Here is a 12,713-nt window from a genome sequence, read left to right as displayed (position 1 = left end):
AAATATAAACTTGGGAATTTCTCTGTGCTGAGCATGCATATTAGGGACTCAATAAATATCAGTTGATTTAATTCAAAACACATCTGGAAGCTGATAGAGAAGTGTTTCTTCATGTTCGCTGTCATGAAATTACATTACTGTTTATGGTAGTCCTGTAAAGTAGAGCTCTCACTTTTTCCCCAGAACCAGTAGGAAAAGCAAACAACTCTCTGGATAACATGGGTAAACATGAATAAAATATATTTATGGTATCCTTCCTTGATGATGGATTTGCAAATCTGTCTGCTTTCAGATGTTCAAGACAGAAAAATTGCACAGGAAAAAAATATTGTATTTCCTTATTATTAATTGGTGAAAGTAAACATGTATAGTAAATTGGGAAAATCCTGTAAGTCTGGAATGCATGTGAAGTGTTACCTTTTATGTATTAGCTCAGTGCTCTTGGTGGCAATGGGAGAGTGATGATTATTGACTTTCCCTTCTTTAATTTCACTTTTCTTGCTAAAAGTGACCATTGACGTGAATAGGATGAGAAAACAACAAAAGCACATTTTTCCCCCAATTAGATGTGAGGAATATGTTCTGTTTGTGCTAAATTCCTGTGCATAAGCCTGACTAGGATGCCAGCAATGAATGGGCTGCTATGGTTAACACTGTTGCATCGAAGTAATACAAATGTGAAGACAGACCCAGTCTGTGAGAGCTGTATTGTCAGGCTTGAGCCAGCAACTGGCATTTTAAATACCTCACAGAACCATAACTTTATTTTGGTGGATTTATTGCAGTAAATGATCTGACCCTAAGTTTGTCTATACTTAAAGCCCTAACATGTTGGTCAGCTCACAACAATGGGTGCATTTCTCAATGACAGTTTTATGTAAACCATGCTCACAAGGTTGATATCCAAAACTGAGTGCTAATTTAATAAGTTTTAATGGGAAATACAGTTGTCATGCTATTCAGAGAACTGTAGTCTATAACCAGTCCATTCTGTAGATAATTGAACATGAGACATCAAATTATAACCTGAAGCTTACTTGATGAATGTGAAATCAGAACAAAGGGAATTGGTTAAATAAACATTGTTTGACTGTTAATACATACAAGACACAGTCAACTTGACTGGTCTGAGAGCTTTTCTTCTCTCTTTTATATCTCTTGTTATTAGTCATTGCATGCTAAGCTTAGCCATTTGAGGTCATTTCTCCTTATTTCCCAGTTTTGGGGAAAACTAATCCTTCATGTTCTGACTTCAGGAGAATTTTCACTTTTACTAACAGGGTATCATTTATAAAGTATAAATTAAGGCTACAAGTGTAGTTTTTAAAATGTGTGTATAGGCAGCAGACAGAAGTCACAAGTATTCTCATAAAGCTGCAAGTTTAACAAAGTTGAGTAGTAATTTATGAAAAAATGGGTTGGCTGGAAGCAAAACTGAGGGAACAAAATAGCAGCAGACTCACAGACTCCGAGAAGGGACTAGCAGTTACCAAAGGGGAGGGGTGGGAGAGGGAGGGTGGGGAGGGAGGGAGAGGGGATTGTGGGGTATCATCAGTGCACATGGTGTGTGTGGGGTCATGGGGAAGGCAGTGTAGCACAGAGCAGACAAGTAGGGACTCTGTGACATCTTACTACACTGATGGACAGTGATTGCAATGGGGTAGGTGGGGGGGACTCAGTAGTAAGGGTGAATGTAGTAACCACATTGTTTTTCTTGTGAAACTTTCCTAAGAGTGTATATCAATGATACCTTAATAAAAAAAATAAGAAGAAGAAGAAAAAGAAGAAATGAGTTGGCTGGTATCCACTACTAAAGAATGATAGGAAGGATTGTCCAATTGTGGGCCAGGAGATAGGCACCAAATATGAAAGGCAGAAAATTTTGATCTCTAAAGAAGTGTTCTGTGGTGAGAATACTTTTCATGCCTCTCTATAACCTGGATGAAAATTCTATAAACACTGTCCATGTAATTCTTCTTGAAATATAGCCCCCCACATTCCTTAGCACCAAAGTAGATATCCTGAAGTGTGCAAACTATGGTGGAACTACTGTGTAGGCAAAATTAAATTCTGCTGTGGGTTGTGTCTTGCTGGCCTCTTGATTTTAGAAAGGTCATATTTAATATGCAGTTTCAAATTTCTTACCCCACACTCACTTTAATTTCCTCTTACCTGTTCAGAAAGTCTGGTGTGAAGAAAGTAAAGAACTTGAGGATGGCTCAAAGTCTGCTTCCACGTTCCCCACCCCTAGATGCAGAAATCCTTGTGGAGTGGCATCCATCTATGAGGCCTGAAGTCTAGGCATGCTAAACCATCACTGACACTTGAGCACACGGGTCCATTTTTGAGGGTTATCTAGATAGACCTGAACCTAAACTGCCAGGATTCATTTGTACTACAAACAATGTTCATTACCTCCATTTCAAAAAGCACATTTTAAGAGGATTTTGTCCTTTTGTTTTGACTTTGCTGGTTTCTAGTCCAAAGTGCTTTTGTAGATGGAATTCCCTGAAGATGTTCACGGGAAAATAGTTGATTAAGGAAGAGTCTCTGTCTCAGGGAAGCAAGGACATTCTAGTTTGAAGGAGAATTCCCAGCTCAGGTAAGGGAGAAGGGCTTATATATAATGAGCTTCTATTTCTGAGAAGAGAGGCATGAAGGGGGGAACCTGTTTGTCAGGAAGCAAAGTTTTCCAAATACAATGGGAAGAGCACATGCTTTGAAGTCACACAGACCCGTATTTGAATCCTATTTTATTACTTATTGATAGAAAGATGGTGGACAAGTTACCCCAGCTTCTTGGCTTGGTCTCATCAGTGTAATAAGGGAGGAAGACACTTATGTTACAGCATTTCTGAGACCCATCAAATGAAATCACATGAACAAAGTACCATCAAGGTGCCCCAACCAGTGTGTTCAAATGCTAGTTTCCTTTTCCTTAGCCCATGATGTTTAATTATAACCAGATGAAAAAAGAGGGCTTCTGTGATAATAACCGTTTCCTCCTAGCTCAATGAAAGTTTCTCTTACCTTAATGTGATTGCCCTGGTAAAATCCAGAGAAGAGCTGTTTTCATACCTTGTCTGCTGATATCCCTGCCAGCAATCCTTCCCCCTGATTCACTTAGTGTACTCACCCTTGCTGTGATCACCCACAGGAGAGGAGATCGGGTCAATTCAGCAATGAGGAGAAAAGTTCACTGTCCCACAATGGCAGTGATGCCTTTGGGGAGAGAGAATAGAGGCTACAGAGTTATTTGAAAGTTTCATGTATACAATTATTTTGTCTTTTCCCACTTTTGCCTATTTGACCATAAGCTATTTGTTTGTTTATTTATTTAAATAGTCGATGGTATCCAATGCTGGGATCTAGAAGTGGGTCATTTATTATTAAGTTATCATTTGTTTTTCAGATTTTTCAATATGGTATAACTAAATTAGCTTTTTAAATTTTTTAGAATCAAGTAAATTCCAAATCTTTTTAAAATTAAGTGAAATTTTGATTCTTGGACTTCTTTACTTTCTGTATGTGCTCTGAATACCATAAATACAATATATGAACCAATGTTTGCACCAAGGAGAATCAAATCTAATCTCACTAAACTTGTTTTTCAAGCATGAGAGCCAACACAGTGGTTACCTGGGGGCTCGGGGCTTGAAATGAGAATAGGAAAACAAGAGTATAAAATAAAGTAGATTGTTTTCCAACAGAAATATAGACATATAATTAAAATGATTTTCAACCTACAACTACAGCCTAGGTTTGACTATCCAGGATGGTGAGGGACACAATGAATACCTTGTTTCTTTGACACACAGTGAAAACATCTCATTAAAAAAATACACTTTCAGCAGTTATATCGTAGACTGCAAAGCTAATCACCTAAACAGAAGATATTTGGATGGAGTATGGTTATTATATATCTGTAAAGAAATCGAATTTCTAAAATGCTGATTGCTTGATTTTCAAAGAAAAGGTAATAATTTGTTATAGTTACTACAGAGACCTCAAAGAAGCCGTTCTGTGTTTGTAGTTGAATTTAAGTTATAGAAAAGTCTGGTAAAGCTTTTCAAGTTGCATTTAATACATTGAGTGAATCAGAGGTGGGAAATGTTCTAAGTCAATAACCAGCATTCTAATGTGACTTTTATTTAATTCCTCAAGAAGAGATCAAGGAGACCCAGTGCAATGTGACTTCAAGTCAAGCCCAGACAACCTGCCACCCTGTTCTGTCAAGAGAAAGAATGAGCACATGGGGGTGACAAAAGATTGCCCACTTGGGATTCTATTGATTTTCACATGTTATTTTCCCTTCTGCTTGCCTCTCCCACCAATTTCTCACTCCCTGCTGTTTCTTTCACTGCCAGCATAGCAGAGAAAAAAAATTGTGGTTATTGGTACATACTGGTGGGTATTGTACATATTGGCACTTTGAGTAAGGTTTTCTATTTCTGTTCATAGTGCAGGAGTGCACACAGAGCAGGGAAGTTTTTCTACAGTCCTAATGGTCTTTTTGGCCAGAAACTGACTAATATCCAGCTGAATTTAGAAATTCTTATTTAGTATGACCTTTACACATGTTGCTTTACAGATCAGTAGGACTTAAATTAGATTTCAGAGAGCCAACATAGCAAGGTGATTAAAGAATAAGCTCTGGAACAGAATCTTGGTTTTACATCATATTAGATATGTAACTTGGAGCAAATAATTTAACTTCTTTGTGCCTCAGTTTCCTCATTTATAAAATGAGGCTAATCATAGTATCTGTATGCTAGGCTTGTTGTGTACCAAGTATTTTTATATATAAAGCACTTAGAACATGCCTGGCTTATGATAAATGCAATTTATGTGTTTGCTATCACAGGTCCACAATCCTATATTTGCTGTTAGTGGAATTGAAAAGCTGGGGAAAATATGAGGAACTATGGAAGCTTTCATAACACAGTAGAGTTATATAATACAGTGGGCCACCAAGGTTGGGGAATGGATTTTCTGGTTAAGCGGGTATTTTGATCAGTACAGAGTTGATATATATAATTATCCATGGATTACAAATTTTTAAAGGATTCATATTAAGAATTGTCAACCAAAAAATTTCCTTCAGTAGTGCAGCTTGTGGTTTTTGAGCACTTTCTTTGTGCCAAATACTGTGCTAAGCTATTTACATGAATTTTCATTTGATCTTTTCAATAGCCCAATATAGTCCATTTATCATCATCTCACTTTTCACATAAGTAAATTGAGGGAACACATATCAGTGAAACACAAACCTAAGTCTGGGCACTCTAAAACCTGTGCCTTATATGTGAATTGATTATTCTTTGATGGTTCAGAAATTGTGACCCATGACATTATTGTGTTCAGAAGAACACATTATTAAGAACACTAATAATAATAGCAGTTGCTCTGCATTTATTATATGTCATTGTGTTAAAAGTAGAATAATAACTCAGCTGTAAGCAAGAGCCATTTAAAAGGAGTTGATTCAAAACATCTCAACGTTGTTTCATTATATTTATTCAGTTGTATTAGATTCATTACTGTAAGGTGAATAATTCAGGATAAAAGATGAATTAGACATAGGTCTTAATTGAAAGAGGTAAAATCGTTTACTGTAGGAAAGTGGTTACTCTGAGGGTTATTATATGTCCTTTTTACTTAGATTTAGAGTTAACAGTAAACAGGTTTATATAAAATTTAGAAACCTTGCAATGCAGATAGGCCTATTATTACACAATCAATTATTTTCATGATAATTTTCGTATGTGTTATATCTATATGCATTTATATCCCACAAGAAAATTTTATAATTTTTGGCCTAAATGCCCAGACATATTTTAAAGAGATTAAATAGGAAAAATAATATTTTAATTTACCTCAGATATTTACATTTCAAGTGCAAAGATATTTATAATGGTTATATCCTCTTGTTGGACTGACCCCTTTATCATTATGTAATGTCCTTCTTTGTCTCTTGTGACTTTCTTTGTTTTGAAGTCTATTTTGTCTGACACAAGTACTGCAACACCTGCTTTTTTCTCCCTATTGTTTGCATGAAATATCTTTTTCCATCCCTTCACTTTTAATCTGTGTATGTCTTTGGGTTTGAAGTGAGTCTCTTGCAGGCAGCATATAGATGGGTCTTGCTTTTTTATTCTTTCTATTACTCTGTGTCTTTTGATTGGTGCATTCAGTCCATTTACATGTAGGGTGATTATTGGTAGATATGTACTCTGCCATTGCAGGCTTTGCATTCATGACTAACAGGTTCAAGGGCAGGTTCTTTACTATCTGGCTGTCGATCTTAACTGACTTATTATGCTGTTATAAACACAATTTGATGATTCTTTTTTCTCCCCCTTATTTTTCTTCCTCCTCCACTCTTTATATGTTAGGTGTCATATTCTGTACTCTCTGTGTATCCCTTGGCTGACTTTGTGGGTAGCTGATTTAATTTTGTATTTGGTTAGTATGTAGTTGGTCTACTTCCTTTGCTGTGGTTTTATTTTCTCTGGTGACAGTTATTTAGCCTTAGGCATACTTCCATCTGAGCAGTTCCTTAAAAATACATTGTAGCGATGGTTTGTGAGAGTTAAATTCCCTCAACTTTTGCTTATCTGGGAATTGTTTAATCTCTCCTTCAAATTTAAATGATAATCTTGCTGGCTAGAGTATTCTTGGTTCAAGGCCCTTCTGTTTCATTGCATTGAATATATCATGCCACTCCCTTCTGTCCTGTAAGGTTTCTACTGAGAAGTCTGATGATAACCTGATGGGTTTTCCTTTGTAGGTGATCTTTTTTCTCTCTCTGGCTGCTTCTAATATTCTGTCCTTCTCTTTGATCTTTGCCATTTTAATCATTATATGTCATGGTGTTGTCCTCTTTGGGGCCCTTATGTTGGGAGATCTGTGGACTTCCATGGCCTGGGAGACTATTTCCTTCCCCAGATTGGGGAAGTTTTCAGCAATTATTTCTTCAAAGACACTTTCTATCTCTTTTTCTCTCTTCTTCTTCTTCTGGTACCCCTATAATACGAATACTGTTTCGTTTGGATTGGTCACACAGTTCTCTTAATATTCTTTCATTCCTAGAGATCCTTTTTTCTCTCTCTGCCTCAGCTTCTTTGTATTCCTTTTCTCTGATTTCTATTCCATTAACACTCTCCTCTACCTCATCTAATCTGCTTTTAAATTCCTCCATTCTTTGTTTCATTTCTGTTGTCTCCCTTCTGAATTCATCCCTTAGCTCTTGAATATTTTTCTGTAGCTTCATCAGCATGCTTACTACTTTTATTTTAAATTCCTTTTCAGGAAGATTCGTGATTTCAGTCTCACCGAGCCCTTTTTCTGACGTGTGAGGGAATTTGGTTTGAACAAGGTTCTTCTGCCTTTTAATGGTCCTGGAGTGATGGGAGTGGTTGCTGGTGAGTGGAGCAGGTGTCAGCTCGGATGACAAAGTCCCTTCCTGCTTGCTGATCACACTGCCTGTCTCCGCTGTCTGTGCCACTTAACGGCACACAGGGAATGGCCTCTGGGTTCATCCCCTAACCTGTGGATGGGGTGGTCCTCGGGATGGTCTATGGCACTGGCGTGGGTTACAGGCGAGTGGTGCATGTTCTGCCAGGAGAACAAAGCCCTTTTGTGCCTCCTGGTCTACACGCCCATCTCCGCTGTCTGTGCCAGTCAACCACACACAAGGAGCAACCTCTGGGTCTAGGCCAGTTAGCTGCATGCAGGGGGAAGCCTCTGTGTTAAGCTGTATAGTTGCTTTAGGCGGGGCTGCCCTCCGGCCAGTCTGCAGCAATGGTGCAGACAGCCAGTTTGCCGCAGGTGCTCGCACAGAGGAAGGAACGGCAAGCTGTTTATCACAGTGAGGGACCTCAGGGCTGCTTTGCCAGCCAGGGGGATAGGGCACCTGAAGCTTCTGAAAGTTCCCAGCCTGCTGGGCTGAGTGTGTCCAACAATTTTTTCCACCTGTTAAAACCCTGCCCCTTTAAGACTTTTAAAGCCCCTGCTTTTCTTTTGTCCCAGAGCAGCCCTTTGTGGGAACCTGTTCCCAGTCTTAGTCTCAGACTTTGCTTTTCAGCTCTTCTAATCTCCAGAGCACAATGCAATGTGGACATGGGCCCCCAGGGCATATTTCTAGTGCTGGTTATTTATCAGTCCTGTGCTTCCACTCCCTCCCCACTCTGATTCTTTTCCTCTTGCCGGTGAGCTGGGGTTGGGGGAGTCTTTGGGTCCCATCAAGTCACGGCTTCTTACTTTACCCTTTTCCATGAGATGTTGACTTCTCCCAGATGTAGACTGGCTGGTGTAATGTTACTTCTGGTCACTCTTTTAGGAATAGTTGTATTTGCTGTATTTTCAAAATATATATGGTTTTGGGAGGAGATTTCCACCATACTACTCATGCTGCCATCTTTTCCTCCTCCTCCCCTATTGATTCCGTTCTTATTATTTTCTTTCTTTTACTTCCTGCTTTTAGACAGAAACATAGATAGCTGGTTTTTAATTTTTCTTCTTTTCTAATACATGCATTTAAGCCTTTACCTTTCCAAACAAGTTTTTTATGTATTCTATTTTTATTATTCAATTAAAAGTATTTTCTCTTTTCAATCATTTTTTTCCTTTGACTCATGAATTACTTAGAATTGTATGGTTTAATTTCTAAACTGTTGGAGGGTTTTCTAGATATCTTTCTACATATTAATTTCTAACTTAGTTATATATTGGTCAAAGAATTTATTTTCTGAGTTATTTCTTTCAAATATATTTGAGATCAGATGGTCTTTTTAAATAAGTGACTTATACACACCTGAAAAGAATGTGAATTCTGTTGTTTTGCATGGAGTTTTCTATATAGCTTAATCAGGTCAAATGTGGTCATTGTGCTATATAATTCTTCTATATATTTACTGATATCTTTGCTTTGATCATTACCAAATTTTGTTAACTCCAGTTATGGTTGTGGGTTATCTACCTCTCCTTTTGGCTCTGCCAGTTATTGCTTTACCACTCTAATGCTCTGTTATTAGGTGTGTGCTAATACAGTTTACCATAGTACCCTTTTGAATTGACTGTTTTGAAAATTGTATGTCCATGTCTCTATTTCTAGTTACTATTTTTTGCCTTAAAGTTTACTTTATTTGGTGTTAGTTTAGCTACACAACTCTCTTTTGATTTGTGTTTGCATATCACTTTTTTTCCCACATATTTCTTTTAACTTTTGTTCCCTTATAGTGAATGTGGATGTCTTAATAGCAGTATAAAAATCTATTTTGAATAATTTTGTCCTTTAATTCTAGTATACAATCAATTTATATTTAATACAATTACTACTGTATTTGTATTGAAATTCACTGTATTAGGCTTGATGTTGATTTACTTATTCTTGCCTTTGTCTCTTCCTTTCTTATGTTTTCTCATTTATTAACTTTATTTATTTATTTATTAATAAATAAAGTTAATAAACTTTATTTATTAACATGAATTAATATTTCATGATCTTTTTCTACCCAGGTAAGGCTGGGTAGTTATGCATTTTAGATATTTTTTGTTGTTAATGTAGAGATTACAACATGTATCCTTGATTTATTACTGTCTACAATAAGTTAGAATCTACCTTAAATTAATACTTTTGCTACTTTCTGGACAATGCAAGGATCTTACACACATTTCAATTCCATTAACTCTCACCTTTTGTGCTATTGTTGTCATATGTGTTAGTTTTCATATATTTTAAACCATACTTTTTTTTAAAAAGCAATTAATATTTAGAGTTACTTACATTCTGAACTTTCGGTGCTTTTTCTTAATTCCTGTATCATAAAACTTCCAGCTATTATCACTTTCCTTCTACCTGAAGAACTCTTGCTAATTATTTCTCCTAAGTATATTCTACATTGAATTCTCTTAGTTTTGTTTTTGAATTTTAATTAAATTTATAACAGCTTTATTGAAATATAATTTACATACTATAAAATTCACCTTTTTAAAAGTATGAAAACATGATTTTATTATATTTACAGAATTGTAAATACAATTTAATTTTAGAATATTTTCATCACCACTGTCAGAAACCCTGTGTCCCTTATCAGTCAGTCCACATTCCATTTTCTTCCAAGCCCTTAACAATGGATAATCTATTTTCTGTCACTATAAATTTTCTCTTTTGGACATTTTGTATAAGTAGAATCACACAAAATATGGCCTTTGTGTGGCTTCCTTCACTTAGCATGATATTTTCAAGGTTTGTCTATGTGTAACATTTATAAATACTTCATTTATTTTATGGCCAAATATTTTTTTATTGTATGGATATACCACATTTTATATTAATTCATCTGGTGATGGACATTTTGGTTGTTTCTACTTTTTGGCTGTTGATAATGCTGCTGTGAACATTCATATACATGTTTTGGTGTGGACATATGTTTTCAGTTCTCTTGGATGTATACCTAGAACAGGAATTGCTGGGTCATATCGTAATACTAGTTTAATTTTTTGAGAGACTGCCAAACGTTTTTCCCAAAGTTGTGAAATTGTATAATCCCACCAGAAAAATCTGCAGATTCTAATTTATCCACATACTCATAAACACTTCTTATTGTCTGTCTTATTTTAGGAATCTTAATGGCTAAAAGATGGTTTCTGGTTTCTCAATGTAATTTTGATTTGCATTTGACTAATGATTTTGAGCATCAGGTGGTAATTGGTTATTTGCATATTTCCTTTGCAGAAATATCTATTAAAATCTGTTTTCCATTTTTAAATGGGGTTGTCTTTTTATTGTTGAGTTGTAAGTGTTCTTTATATATTCTGGATGTACCCCTTATGAAATATATATGCTAATATTTTCTCCCATTCTATGAGTTTATTTTTTTTTCATTTTCTTGATGAGGTCCTTTGAAGTGTAAATGTTTTAATTGATGAAATCTAGTTTATCTTTCCTTTTGTTGCTTTTAATGGCATATCCAAGAAACCATCTCCAAATCTAAGGTCCTGAAGATTTATACTTAGGCTTTTTTTCTTAAAGTTTTATGGCTTTAGATTTTAATTAGGGCTACAATCCATTTTGAATTAAGTTTTAGATAGAGGTTCAACTTTATTATTTTGCATGTGGATGTGGTGTTGTTCCAGTGCCACTTTTAAAAAGAATATTCTTTCTCTATTGAATAGTCCCCATTGAATTTCCCTTCTGACTTTCCCTGTGGATGTTTTTTTCTAGTTACTCTCTTCACCTTACTAATCTTTATTTTTATCATATCTTATCTGCTGTTAAACTTGTTTGGATTCTTAATTTCAGTTATTATATTTTTCAGTTATACACTTTCTATGTTATTCTTTTTGGTAGATTCCTATTTTTTGGGTAAATTCTCAATTACTACCTTGTTTTCATGAGTATATTAAACATTGATATTTTAAATTGTTTTTTTATTAAGGTATCATTGATATACAATCTTATATAGGTTTCACATGAGCAATATTGAGGTTACTACATTCACCCATATTATCAAGTCCCCCCGCCTACTGTAGTCACTATCCATCAGCATAGTAAAATGCTACAGAGTCACTAATTATCTTCTCTGTACTATACTACCTTCCCAGTCACCCCCCTACATTATGTGTGCGAATCATAATAACCCACAATCCCCTTCTCCCTCCCTCCCCACACTCTTTCCTTTACTAACTGCTAGTCCCTTCTTGGAGTCTGTGAGTCTGCTGCTATTTTGTTCCTTCAGTTTTGCTTTGTTGTTATATTCCACAAATGAGTGAAATCATTTGGTACTTGTCTTTCTCCACCTAGCTTATTTCACTGAGCATAATACCCTCTAGTTCCATCCATGTTGTTGCAAATGGTAGGATTTGTTTTCTTCTCATGGCTGAATAATATACCATTGTTTATATATACCACATCTTTATCCATTCATCTACTGGTGGACACTTAGGTTGCTTCCATTTCTTGGCTATTGTAAATAGTGCTGCGATAAACATAGGGGTGCATATGTCTTTTTGAATTTGTGATCTTGTTTTCTTTAGGTAAATTCCTAGGAGTGGAATTCCTGGGTCAAATGGTATTTCTATTTTTAGTTCTTTGAGGGATGTCTGTATTGCTTTCAACAATGGTTGAACTGATTTACATTCCCACCAACAATGTAGGAGGGTTCCCCTTTCTCCGCATCCTCTCTAGCATTTGTTGTTCCTTGTCATTTGGATGCTAGCCATCCTAACTGGTGTGTGGTGTGAGGTGATATACCATTGTGGTTTTAATTTGCATTTCCCTGATGATTAGCGATGTGGAGCATCTTTTCGTGTGCCTCTTGGCCATCTGAATTTCTTCTTTAGAGAAGTGTCTGTTCAGATCCTCCACCCATTTTTTCATCGGGTTATTTGCTTTTTGGTTGTTGAGGCATGTGAGTTCTTAATGTATTTTGGATGTTAACCCCTTATTAAACATTGATATTTTAAAGTCTCTAACAATAATTGGGTCATCCTTAGTTTTATTTCTATTTTCATGTTTTTCCTAAGTTTTTAATTATATGTTCTAATTTCTTACTTTCTCTAGTAATATTTGATGGAATGTTGGGCATGCTGAGTAAAAAATTATAGAGATTCTTGATGATCTATTTCCCCAAATGCAATATAATTTCATTTTGACAGGAAGATAGAGATATGGCAGATCACTTTGATCTCATTGATTGTGGATTCTCTAC

Source organism: Manis pentadactyla, chromosome 7 (assembly GCF_030020395.1).
Source record: "Manis pentadactyla isolate mManPen7 chromosome 7, mManPen7.hap1, whole genome shotgun sequence".
Classification (NCBI taxonomy): domain Eukaryota; kingdom Metazoa; phylum Chordata; class Mammalia; order Pholidota; family Manidae; genus Manis; species Manis pentadactyla.
This window is presented reverse-complemented; position numbering follows the sequence as displayed.